The sequence below is a fragment of the Lithobates pipiens genome, unplaced genomic scaffold, assembly GCF_037356315.1.
Source record: "Lithobates pipiens isolate NorthernLeopardFrog02 unplaced genomic scaffold, aLitPip1_a1.2 Scaffold_25, whole genome shotgun sequence".
In the NCBI taxonomy this organism is placed as follows: domain Eukaryota; kingdom Metazoa; phylum Chordata; class Amphibia; order Anura; family Ranidae; genus Lithobates; species Lithobates pipiens.
The window spans coordinates 188477230-188491140 of record NW_027507787.1 but is presented as its reverse complement, the minus strand read 5'-3'; the positions used below and the strand labels follow the sequence as shown (position 1 = coordinate 188491140).

The following is a 13911-nucleotide window of genomic DNA, read 5'->3' as shown; positions in this document are numbered from 1 at the left end:
GAGAAGGCGAATTGGCTGGTTTTTCTGGCTATTCTGCATGCCACAAGTCTTTGTACCGACCAGTTACAGATTATAAAAGGGACTCACTGCTGTCTATGCATCAGCCAAATGACCAGCACCCAATAAATCCTGCACTCTATATAATTAAAGCATTAGCACGGAAGGTGAAGCCAGTTATACTGTATATATTACACAATAAACAGTCATCTGCAGTACACTAACTTTTCTATAGCTGCTTGGGGAAATAAATGACCCTCGCCCCAAAACCTCCCTGTGTCTTTACAGTATGTGTCAGCATCAATTTTTACTTCTAAATTTGTTCTTGTAGCAAAACTGCCTTTTTACCCCCATATGACATCAACAGGTTTGTGACGCTTTACAGGGACAGCTGCAGGAATTTTCAGCAGCTCCCAATAATGTAGACGAGATCACAAAACAGTAGTATTACCTTACTGAGAAAGAAAACAATATTAATCGGTGTATACTGCGCTGTGACTGCGCTGTGACTGCGCTGTGACGAGGGCTTCTAGACAAAAGCGCGGAAAACAGAAACAGACAATTTTGTGTAGCGCTATATCGAAGTGTCAGGAAAAATGTGTCAACATGCATATATCTGAAACCATCTAAATAAATAGATACCAAATGCTATTGCATGAGCACAAAAAATGTGAAATCAAACATTTAAACAAAAAATAAATATATGTGAAAGAGAATATAAGTGGAAATTTCTTTTTAGAAAAACGGCACATAGATATAAAAGTTGCAAGCGATGGTCGAAACGCATTGGGTGGACTCCTTTACAGACATCGCTTGCAACTTTTATATCTATGTGCCGTTTTGACTTCTTCAAAATGTGAGTGTTCCTTTATATGCTTTATTGATTAAAATGCTTTTTTGACAATATTACGCTATGTTGGATTCCTATTTTTATGGTTTTATATACAATACCGTGACCCTATCTCCTACTGGATAACAACTAATTATCGTTAAAGTGATGCTGTGGTGTGAGCTGAATTTGTGGACTATCTATACCTGTTGGCTTGATTTCCAGCTATAAGCCTACACGACTTGGGGGGCATATGCCTGAAAAAGAAAACAAGGAATGCGTGGGAAGAGGGACAAAGGGGTAGGGGTGGGCACAATAAGCAGGAATGACAACACCGGCTAGGATTTTAGTGCGGCAAAGGCAGAGTTGTCAGATCAGACAGTAAGAGCTGACTACATTTCCAAAGGGATCAACAGGTAACAGTTTTCCAGCATTAAAGTGTTTGTAAACCTATCACAACCACTTTAACCTACAGGTAAGCCTAGATTAAGACTTACCTGTAGGTGCAAGAAATATCACCCAAATCTAAAAGGTTTAGGGCAGGGATCCTCAAACTACGGCCCTCCAGCTGTTGCGAAACTACACATCCCATGAGGCATTGTAAAACTCTGACATTCACAGACATGACTAGGCATGATGGGAATTGTAGTTCCTGAACAACTGGAGGGCCGTAGTTTGAAGACCCCTGGTTTAGGGGATATTTGCAAGAATAGCGGCATGCGCCGTAGACATTGGGCGCGGCAGCGACGTCATCGCGGCTCTGGCCAGTCACAGCGCCGGAGGCACGATACCCGGAAGTCACTCCGGGATAGATGGCGGCGAAGGAGGAGGCCGAGGGCTGGTGCCGGGGCTTCGATCTCAGGTAAGTAATTCAAAATGAGCTAGTATGCTATGCATACTAGCTCATTATGCCTTACAGGGTATGTATATATATATATATATATATATATATATATATATATATATATATATATATATATATATATATATATATATATATATAATTTTTTTAAGAGGCTTTACTTACTCTTTAAAGTGTTACTAAACCCACAACAGTAAAATCAGTATGTATATGCCGTAAAGCATGGGTGTTCAACCTGTGGCCCTCCAGCTGTTGTGGAACTACAAGTCCCATAAGGCATTGCAAGCTGCTGACAGCTACAAGCATGGCGCCCAAAGGAGAAGACAGGATAGGACTTGTAGTTCCATAACAGCTGGAGGGCCACAGGTTTAGCACCCATGCCGTAAAGCATGCTTGTTATATTCACTGTGGAACCTAAGGGTCCATTGTATAAAAAGGCTGTTTGATCCGGTCTCATCTGATCCTCTGCTTTTTCCCCAGAGTCCCCAAACCATCGCTGGATAGTACAGAGGCTAGGGGACAAGCTGCACATGCTCAGTTTGGTGTGTATTTCTGGAAAAAAAATTGGGTTTTTTGGGAGTGCATGTGTTCAGCACAGGGACAATCATTACTGTCCAGAGGGTCAGGGTCCTGCATCCTCATAAAACAATCATAGGCGAATGAAAACTCTGCCTACATGCTTTAACCAGACACTGATAGAAGTCACAAGACTGCTTTACCTGCTGATGGGAAAAGGTATTTAGCAGTTTGAATTTACTAAAACGATTGCATTCCCATGTTTTGTTTTGTGTACCGTGGGAGACCAGATATAGTGAATGCAGAGTCCTGTATTTAGTAACACTTTAAGGAAAAATATGCATATTCAGATATACTGCATAGGTTTTTGTTAAGTTTTCTAGACACTTTAAACACTCTTGACTTTCTTAGTGGTCTTCTGTGAAACAAATTATCCCTTATGCAACAAAAACCATGTTGATGGTGAAACAGATTTTTCGATTTATTGCATAGCTCCATTGTACATCCAAGCAAAGCATTTCACTGCTAGGAAAATGAGAACACAATATTGTTCCAAGTTCTGTCCCCCCACTAACTACAGAGAATAAAACAAATGAATGTAAAAAAGCTTCTGTTTACAAAAGCTAGGTCGGTTTGAGGTGTGGAATAAGTGACTTGCTTAGCTCATAAAATTTTACAGTGCAAGGGCGTTCTGCACAACCCATTTCACTGCCAGGGGCAAAACACAGCCCAGGCCTTCTGATTCAGTTGTATGCAAAATAAACTGTTAATAAAAGGGCTCTACAATCACTAATTTGATGACCCAGTGCCGAGTCATTCCGGTTTATCTGCTTACTGCACAAAAAATACATCCAACAAACTGTCTGCTTAATTTATAAAGCTGCAATGTCAACAGAAAATTATCAATTAAAAAAAAAAAAAAAAAAGCTATCCAGACATCATGGATGCTTTATCCTTTCTTAGAAACACTGTGTTCAACTCAAGAAAAAAAAAATTTAAGTTAAGTTTAAAGGCCTTGTTCAGTGTGATTTAGAGGGCTTTCACACTGACTCGCCCATAGCGTCGGCGGTAAAACACTGCTATTTTTAGCGGCGTTTTACCGTCGGATTTGCGGCGCATTTCGGCCACTAGCGGGGAGCTTTTACCCCACGCTAGCGGCCGAGAAAGGGTTAAAACCGCCCGCAATAGCTGCGTTATGCTGGCGGTATTGCAGCGCTGCCCCATTGATTTCAATAGGGAGCAGCTGTGGCCGCTCCTCCACCGCTCCAAAGAAGCTGCTGGCAGGACTTTTCCTGACATCCTGCCAGTGCACCGCTCCAGTGTGAAATCCCTCGGGCTTTCACATTGCAGACAATAGTGCAGCAGTTTTAGAGTTGATTGCAGGCGCTATTTCTACCGCTATAGCGCCTGCAAAACGCCCTCGGTGTGAAAGGGGTCTTAGGGTATTCAGAAGGTAGAATCCCTTAGAGGCGATTAGGATTTGAAGGTCTGGGTTAAAGTGTGGGACAAAGGTAGGAAGGTAAAAACGGAACTCCACCCCGAAGGGGTTTTGACCGGGGTTCACCACAACAAACTCACCCGCAAGTTCGTCCCTCGCTGCAGACAGCCCATTGATGCACGTATGTGCATTAGGAAACCGGCTGTGAAGACGCAAGGCTTCACTGCCAGTTTTCCTTACCCAAGACGGCGGCGCCTGAACCCGAGAGTCGATTCAAGAATCGGCTTGAGTGAGGACACTACGGGATCTCTGGACAGGTAAGTGTCCTAATAAAAGTCAGCAGTTACAGTATTTGTAGCTGCTAACTTTACATTTTTGGTGGGGGGGCTGAAGTTCAGCTTTAAACAAATCCGTCAGATTTATTTTTTTTTGTCGTCAGAAAGTCTGAGCGTGTGTACAGGGCATTATAGGAAAAAACGTAAAAGTCATGATTTTTACTGCAACCAAAAGCCCCTAGCTCAGGGCTTTCAAACTGGCGGCCCTCCAGCTGTTGCGAAACTACAAGTCCCATTAGGCGTTGCGAGGCTGACAGAAGCAGGACTCCCACAGGCAGAGGCATGATGGGACTTGTAGTTTTGAAACAGCTGGAGGGCCGCCAGTTTGAGACCCCCTGCCCTAGATAAACTAGGTATGCCCATGGATTGGAGAGGTAGGTACGATAGATTATGGTATCAGAGGGTGACTATGCTCTGTGGAAACAAGGTGGTAAGCAAATGGAGACATGTTTGCTTTACTTTTCAGGATTTATTTTTAAATTAGGGTTAGGCTGAGGTTAAGAATTGAGCGATATAGTTAAATAAAGCCTCGTATAAACGATCGGATTGTTGGCCAACAGAGCATCAGGGCATGTGCCAGGAACTTGTCTTGCATACTAACGGCACACAATTGTCGGCCAACAAACACGAACGTAGTGACGTACTACATGGAATTTCAGCTCCTGAGCGCCACCCTTTGGGCACCTTCTGCTAATGTCGTGTTTGGTGATCATTGATTCCGAGCATGCGTGTTTGTACTTTGGACTTGTGTGACTGGCTTGTGTACACACAATGCGAAAATCTGACCGCTGTCCGCCAAACAGAGCACTGTCCGCCAAAAATTTACTAGCCTGCCATCCAACATTTGTTGGCCGAAAGTTGACCAACAATTGTCTGATGCAATGTACTAACGGTCGGATTTTAGGCCAACATTCTGTCATCACACAATTTCCTAAATCCGATTGTGTGTGCGACTCTTTAGAGTGGCCACACATAGTAATATTTTCTTGTACAATATTTCTTTGGATTTACCAAAACCATATGAGGTCAAACCTAAACACTTTCAATGTATATGCAATCAGGCACACCCTTGCATTACATAGCTGAAGGTAAATGTAAAAGGAAATGTATTAATACAATTGTATTACTGTATATATGGCCAGTCTAAATGCACCTTTCTTTTTACCCAGAGTACAACACAGCACACAGAAGATTTAGAGGTTGCGTTGTGCAAAAATGCAGATCTGTCATCATGCACTGGGGATGTGCATTGGGATGCCATTCCAAACGAATGGTACAACAAATACTGTATGGAGCTAGATGGAGGATTAACATTATGGTTTACTTTCAGTGAAGCTCCAATCGTTTTTAGTTCTACATATTGTGGGAAAGCATTAGTACATCTCTCAAATTCCTATCGCCTCACTGGAAAATACTGTGTGTACTATTTCTAGCTCAAAGACTCAATAGGAAGTGATAAAGAAATCTCCCCAAAAAGTTCCAACTTTGACAGCTCTTCCTGAAACAAGTAGAAGAGGTTTCATGAGGGCAACAATCACCAGAACAGAAAGCGAGAATGAATCTCCACAGGGACACTCGACAAGAAACCTGACAGAGGTGCCAACTCCTCCCTAGACCAAACTAGAATCAGTGACCCCGAATAATCAGGAATGCTTTCTTTTAGATAGATGGCAGGGCAGCAGTGGGAAAGTGTTTGTAGTCGAGGTCAACACACAAAGAGACATAACCTTGTGTAAGAAGCACAAAACCTGGAGCCCTAAGCTATGGGTAAAATAGGGTATAATGAGTCCTTTGCCTTTAGACCCCTTTCACACCAGGGCGTTTTGCAAGTGCTATAGCGCTAGAAATTGCGCCTGCAATCCGCCCAAAAAAAGCTGCACCATTGTCTGGAGTTTGAAAGCTTGAGGGATTTCACACTACAGGAGTGCGCTGGCAGGACGTCAGGGAAAAGTCCTGCCAGCAGCTTCTTTGGCCGGTGAAGAAGCGGTGTGTTTACCGCTCCTCCACCGCTGCTCCCCATTGAAATCCGTTATTGTGCCGTATTGCTGGCGGTTTTAACCCTTTCTCGGCCGCTAGCAGGGGGTAAAAGCGCCCCGCTAGCGGCCAAAATGTGCCGCAAATCCGGCGGTAAAACGCAGCTAAAAATAGTGCCGTTTTACCGCCGACGCTATGGGCGGTGTGGTGTGAAAGGGGTCTTACTCCTACATCAGGATGGGTTCATATTTAGTGGCAGCAAAAACTGTCCTTCCAATCACCTGGACTATAGATGGCCAGTACATCTGCTAGTGGGCCTGTCCACGTCATTAGGGGCTGCTAGCATTATCTGGGGTGTTATCCATAACCTTCAGATTTAAAAAGCACTAAAAACTTTTCTTCCTTCAACATATTATACAGTAGATTTTCTGTTTAATTTCAACAGATTTACAAGATTTAGGAAGTATGTGTCTGCACCCACAGCAGTGAATGTAAATCTATTTTATGAATACATAAGGCAAAGTAACACTGTACAGTAGACACCTATCTTACCATATCCCCCCTTCCCCAAGCCCATCCTCAAATGATATGGTATATACACAGACTTCAGTCTTTGATGATACACCGGTCAGGAAATACGCCACTGAAGCACTGCTTTGTTGGGTGGGGTAGAAGATGAACCTGACATTCAAGTTTTTTCAGGATCTCCAGGGTGACCATCGGGAAGGTGGAAGATGCAGTAAAACCAAGAGCAGGCAAGCCCAAGGTATGTTAATTTGACCTACATGCACATAGTCCAGATTTACCAAGGGTTTGTCTATTTCTCGAAAGGTCCTAGGTATTGCTAGATGCTTCGCACCACATGCTTCTGTTACTTGTTTACCCCTGTAAACGCAATATGACAATCCAAGCTAAACACATCTGGTTGACTATCCCAATGACTTTTTGGGAAATATTTACTATAATTGGTCCACCAGATTCAACTGTCAAAGCTTAACTGAACAAGCTGAAGTTAGAAGCGGTTTCTGCACAGATGTCTCTGAAATTGGGCCCGAAATCTGGACTGACATGCGGGAGTGAAATTGTGCGAGTTCAGCTGAACTCCCATGTCTTCATTCCCATAGCTCAGTGTGAACCTGGGCTAGAAAAGGAAAAAAAAAAAAACTTTCACAACTCAAGTGCCACCATCTGAATTAGGCTGAGCAACCATGATGAATATAATAATGGTTCCATTTTCCGATGGACCCTAGTACTCTTTTCAGTCCTTAGGCTGAAGGCTAGACTGTGGGACTGACTTCTGAAAAGTGTCACCCATACCAACCATGCTTCTTATTTTCATACATAATTCCTTCTGTTCTTGGCTAAGCAATTTGAAGAGAAAGTGCATTGGGTTTCCGTGACCTATTTTTGTGTTATCTCTAATATGTTCACCATAAAGTCATTTTTGATGTGACTGTCACATTATTACATAATTATTTGTACTTGTTTTGTTTCTCTGGGCAACAGTAAATTCCACCGCCATCCCCACCTGTACATGGTCTTTTCCACTAGTGAAGCTGGTGATCCCCCGCCACCTCAGTATGTCGTCACTGAAGCCACAGGTCTAGTCCTTACTGATGGACACAAAGGGAAGTGCCCACCTCAGTAGGCAGTGATATGGACACAAAGGACCCTCTCACTTTAGGGCTGGGTTCACACCATTTGCGGAGTGGCCCACAGCAGACCTCAAACAGAGTCAAAGACACACAGGACCCTTCTGCAGTGCAGACCATGGCGAGAGCCGGTCACACTCGGTCATGTGACTTGGATGTGGGGAAATCCGCATAAGTGTGAACCCAGCCTAAAGTCATTATTATTATTATACAGGATTTATATAGCGCCAACAGCTTGCGCAGCGCTAAAGTGAAAAAGAACAGATTGTAAACTCAGCATGTCAGCTGAACATGGATTTAGGTACATATTTTTGGAATTTAGCTTACTTTTTTTTTTTAAACATAATAGGGACATTTTTTAGAGGAGGGTGGGTGGTGGGTGTCCCTACTCCAACAAGAACTTTAATCATAGAGATTGTTCGCACCACATGCATGTCCTAACATATGGAGAAGGCAAAAAGCCTTAAGCCGCGTACACACGGGCGGACTGTATGGCCTACTTAGTCCGTCATACAATCCGACGGACAGTCCGTCATACTTTCGAATGAACGGACTTGACCACACACGGATGCACAAACAGTCCGTCGAAAGCTTGCGCGATGACGTGTACAGCACGTACGACGGGACTAGAAATAGGAAGTCCAATACACAGCAATGCACCCTTCCGCCGTGTAAATCCTTTCTGAGCATGCGCCATTCTTAGTCCGTCGAACTAGCCTACTGACGAGCGGATTGTCCGCTGAAACCAAAGTATGACGGACAGAATTTCGAAAAATCCGAAATACTTAGTACGCCAGACTGCACGCTGAAAAAGTCCGCTGAAGCCCACACACGAGCGGACTGTCCGCTGAAATGTGTTTCGACGGACTAAGTAGGCCATACAGTCCGCCCGTGTGTACGCGGCATTAGGCTGGCCAGCAGCCATACACGTTTCAAATCTCGGCTGGTTCAGCAGGCTGAACGAACCAAGCTCATCCATCAATCAACTTGGGTACAACCAGCCTGCCGGGTTCTCTTGCGATCACCACTAGTGGCTGCTACAGCCACTAGCAATAATCACTGTCATCTTACGGAAGGGACAGCTTCTCCTGCCCCGCCTAGACAATTGCTGACTCCCCTGTCAGCAGTGTCTGTTGATGGGGGGGGGGGGGGGGAATTGTGTGAACTGCCCGCAAGGGAAATGTGATGCAGAAACCTGCACTGGAATCACGCTGGTTCCCGCGTCGCATATGTGTGAATCGGGGCTCAGGACTTTCTTATTTGTTTATGGATCTCAATGCAGCCCAATGTTTTCTATGGGCCTGTGCACACGGCCGATAAATGGTAGTAAACTAGTACCACAATCAGATTGAGGCTGGGTTCACATTTGTGCGCTGTGCAACACTGCATGTGATTTGCACCGTACTGCTTGTGCAAATCACATGCGATGTCCGTGCAATGCAAATTCAGCCATACAGATTGTAAGGCTGAATTCGCACCAAAGTCATGCAGGACCCTTTGGTCCACACCAGATCAGATGATTAACACCCATGCGATCTGATACATGTCCAAATTGACAGTTCGCACGGCAATATGCAAACCGATCTGGGGGTGTCATTAACTTTGTATTGACACTTCCAGTGGTTTGCATATGGCAGTGTGAGCTGCCTGCTAGTCGGGTGCGATATGGGAACCTGCAATGGATTTGCAGGGCTTCCTGCATGGCACCAATGTGAACTGAGCCTGAAAACCACCCCCCCCCCCCCCCAAAAAAAACGTTAGGCCTCTTGCACATTGCAGCTTGAAAAAGCTCAGTACAACTGGCTTTTTTACTGATCTGAAATGCAGCCCATAGTTTACAATGTACCTGTACACACAACGGTGTAATCAAACGATGCATATCCTTGGGTAAGAAAAAAAAATATATAATAATATTATTATTATTAAATAATATTATTATTATTTAATAATAATAATATTATTAAATAATCTTATTAATAATAATAATAAATAAAAATCTGGGCCCCCAGTATTTTTCGGCTCGCATATGAGCAGAATTATTATTGAATTTACCCTGGGAATGCATTGACCGTTCAAATGTAAGAACGCACATACATGCACAACAAACGCCTGCAATTAGGTCCAAAAAGCAGATATTCAAGCATCAGCACCAAGTGCAAGATGCCTGACTGGTCAGTATTTTACACATACACATTTCAAATCCCTCTTTCCATTCTGGGAGCTGGAAGCCTTCTGTAATTTTTATGCGCATTATACACGTATACGCATTTATGCGTAAATGCAAGCATTTCTCAGACCACATTCATGTTTTTTACTCAGGAACTTTCTGCCGACAAGATCCAGTAAAATGTTTTCTATTTTGATTTTACGGATCTTTACGCATCGCAGTATTACAGATGTAAATGCAACTGTCTGCAAGGGCCTACAGCAGGGATATGCAATTAGTGGACCTCCAGCTGTTGCAGAACTACAAGTCCCATGGAGCATATAAAGACTGACAACAAGCATGACACCCAGAGGCAGAGGCATGATGGGACTTGTAGTTTTGCAACAGCTGGAGGTCCGCTAATTGCATATCCCTGGCCTACAGCATAGAACACTGCTGCATTCAGATCCCTGAAACAAACAATACAACTTGCAGATCTGAGCGCAGTGTCTGTTACATTGGTGTGCATGATCCTCTGTTGTACACACACACACACACACACACACACACACAACTAGTCCACCATACCATTGCATAGTCACAACAAGCATCAATATTTGGCTCTAAAGGAAGACAGAGTTATGCCGGCCATACACTATACGAAAATTCGGCTGAAATTCGGTCATTTAGACAGTTTGTTTTTCGGCCAGTTAATGGGCACAAAATCCATAATCCTTGGGATGCTTTTGAGCCGAAAAAAAACCGAAAAATACAAGTTTGTAAATTTTCTGCCAAACGAGCGATAAATTGAAAGATTAATGCGTTTCCCATCCTAACCGTCTGCACTAGGTATACGTTAAAACAAAAAAAAAAACACACACACACACATAAACAAAAAACGCATTCATTTATGTCCACTGAACGATTTATCGGTCATTACATGATGGCACTATCGTTTGCGCTCACGGCCAAATGTTCGTTTTTCAAAAATAGGTTCTGCCGATTTTTCATATCGCGTATGGCCAGCATTAGTTCTCAGCGCTGACCCTCATCTCTAAGCCACAGCTAAAACCATGCGTTAAAGCGGTTGTACACCCATTTCTATTTTTTACTTTGACCTATGAAAAGGCTTGCCTGTACGTAAAAAGAATTTCTCCTAAACCTGTATGTTTTAGGAGATATTCCCCTTGCATGCAGCCGTCGTCTTCAGCGGTGCATGCGCTCTGAATTTCCCAGGTTGAAAGATCCGCCAGACCTTGCCGAAAAGAAGTCTCCTGCGTGGGAGTGACGACATTGCGGCTCTGGCCACTCACAGCGCAACAACTCGTTCTTCTAAGGTATTTCATAATGAGCTAGTATGCGGTGCATACTAGCTCATTATGCCTTTTGCCTTACAGGTTAAAAAAAAATAAAAATCTGCGGGTTTACCACCGCTTTAACCCTTTAACGTTCTAAGTCTAGTACACACTACTCGTTTTTTTTTTTACCAAGTCTACCAAACGGTGGAGCAGAACGTTAAAGGGTTAACATTAGCTTCTTCCCTGTATTCTGGGGCTCATGCAGATTTTTAATATTTTTCTCCTTTCCGGGAAATAAAAGAGGACTCCTAATGGACTGCTACAAGAACAAAGAGCGCTTTTGCTCCATTTTCATAAATTGACCTTGGCGTGCCGTCCACTAGTCCCTTAGAAAAACATTTACTCCTACACGGCTCGCAATACACAGATTAGAAAATGTCAACTAAATAAATACATACAAGTAGTATATAAAAAAAAAAACACTAATTGACCGATGGTGCTGAGGCGAAGAATGGAGCTCCAGTGGATAATAATCCAGCAATTACGCGGCCACGTAACAGGTCACATCCGACAATTATTTACATTAAACAAAAGCGGAAAAGGTGCGAATACACGGAGCGCAATTCCTACAGAAGTATGAAACACCTAGCAGAGATCTGTTCATTAAGTCATTACCGTCAACGCAACATCCACCGCCATCCACCTTAACCCCTTTGCAGCCAATAACCAATACCTGGAGTTTTTGGGGGGTCTGCACAGATAGGATGCTGAGCATTTTTTTATGGGGGGGGGGGTCCTAAAAATAATAGGGATAAAATTGGAGCCACCACATGAAAAAAAGGTTGACATCTGTATGCTGCGCAACTGAAAATGACGAGGTCACCGTTGGGAAGGAGGGGGGAGGACACTATTTTCCTGGAGAGTCGGGGGTTAATTAAAGGTTGCGGCGTGCGTCATTCGCAGATCGTTGCCGGGGTTAACTTCAACTGAGTTGTACGATGCACGGTACAGCGGATACATTGCAGTAATAATAATAATAATAATAATGTCGCTTTATAAATCAACGCAAGCCTTTTATCATCTATATGCTGGCCAAGTAAAACAGATTGGGGGGGAGGGGAGGTGGAGGGGGTCACCTGCATTCAGAGATCATACAGAGCAGCAGCTGATCACAATACTGAGTACACCCCCCTCTTCTGATGATTCTGGGGGGACCTGAGTCAGTGCACCCCCCCTGTACTGCAGATCCCCCCCCCCCCCCCAGCAACATGATCCTGGATAACAGAGGCAGCCAGGTATGAGTGTACTGGAATCAATGGGCACAGCTCCCCTCCCCCATATAGGGTCAGATCAGCACCTGTCCTTACCGGGTCAGTGCAGGCAGCTCCCCCTCTGGATCCTCACCGATGACCTCCCCACCATACAATCACAGCACTACTCCCGGTCTGTCACCCCACGAGGGCTCCCTGCTTGTCTCCTGCACGATCAGCTCCAATATATACGAACGTTCCTCCGGACTCACAAAGACAACGCGCTGCTAGGAAGTGAGCCCAGCACACATCAGCACACAGGTAGAGCCCCGCCGCCTAGTGGCCGAGTCCGGGTACTGCAGGAATACACAGACCAAGGGAGCTGCATGGCTCTCCTGTGTGTTCAGCATGGAATAGTTCCCTATGCAATAGGGATGATTTATCAAAGGCAAATAGGCTGTTCGCTGTGCAGGAGATTTCTCACGCTGCCCTTAGTTTAGTAAATGAGATGAAGCTCTGCTGACCTCCATCATGGCAAGGGAAAAAAATAAATAAAATAATAAATATATATATATATATATATATATATATATATATATATATATATATATACATATTTATATATATATATATACATATATATATATATATATATATATATACATATATATATATATATATATATATATATATATATATACATATATACACATATATATATATATACACATATATATATATATATATATATATATATATATACACACACACACACACACACACACACACACACATATATATATATATATATATATATATATATATATATATATACATATACATATATATATATATATTTTTTTTATTATTATTATTATTATTTTCCTTGCACCTGATTGGGTATTTGCATTATTTTCACCACATTTATTAAGCTCTGGGGAACATTCTCTTGCAAAGTTAAAATGTTCTCATGTAGCACCCTCTCCTTAGGTAGGTGCTTAACCACCTGACATCCGCGCTATGGCCGAATGACGATGTGAATTCCCGAGAGGTCATAATATGACGGCCGCCCCTGTGCACGCTCCCTGCGCGCGCCGTGATCACCGAGTCACTGAGACTCAGGTGTAAGGGGCCGGTCCCTTACCATGTGATCAGCTGTCAGCCAATGACAGCTGATCACATGATCAAAACAAAAGCTCAGTGATTGTTTTTTTGTTTTTTCTCCTCACGTTGACAGCGGAAGAGAAAAAAAAAAGCCAATCACCGGCTCATCTTGACCACTGGGCACTAAAACCCCCTTCCTAACCAGACCAATTTTCAGCTTTCGATGCTCTCACACTTTGAATGACAATTACTCAGTCATGCAACACTGTAACCATATGAAATCTTTGTCCTTTTTTCACACAAATAGAGCTTTCTTTTGAAACATGCGCCATTTAGGAGATATTTTACTTGTAGTCCACCAATAAAGTAAACGGTGCATGCGCGGGGAAGAAACTAAACTCTGTGCCATTTCTTCCCTAGCGTGTGCTGTTACTATGCGCATGTGCGGGAGTGACGTCACGTGGCCCCGGCTAATCACAGAGTCAGAGTCCATGGCCCGGAAGGAAAAGG

At 43.4% G+C, this 13911-nt stretch overlaps 1 protein-coding gene across 1 annotated transcript in view; it reads right to left on the bottom strand.

Moving 5' to 3' along the window:
• The window catches only part of SEMA4G (semaphorin 4G), a 305506-nt gene extending 292836 nt beyond the window's left edge, over positions 1-12670 (bottom strand). The window contains exon 1 of the mRNA XM_077455317.1: positions 12415-12670. The gene's annotated coding sequence lies outside the window, so the exon portion shown is untranslated. The remainder of the gene's footprint in view (positions 1-12414) is intronic.
• Positions 12671-13911: the final 1241 nt, after the last annotated feature.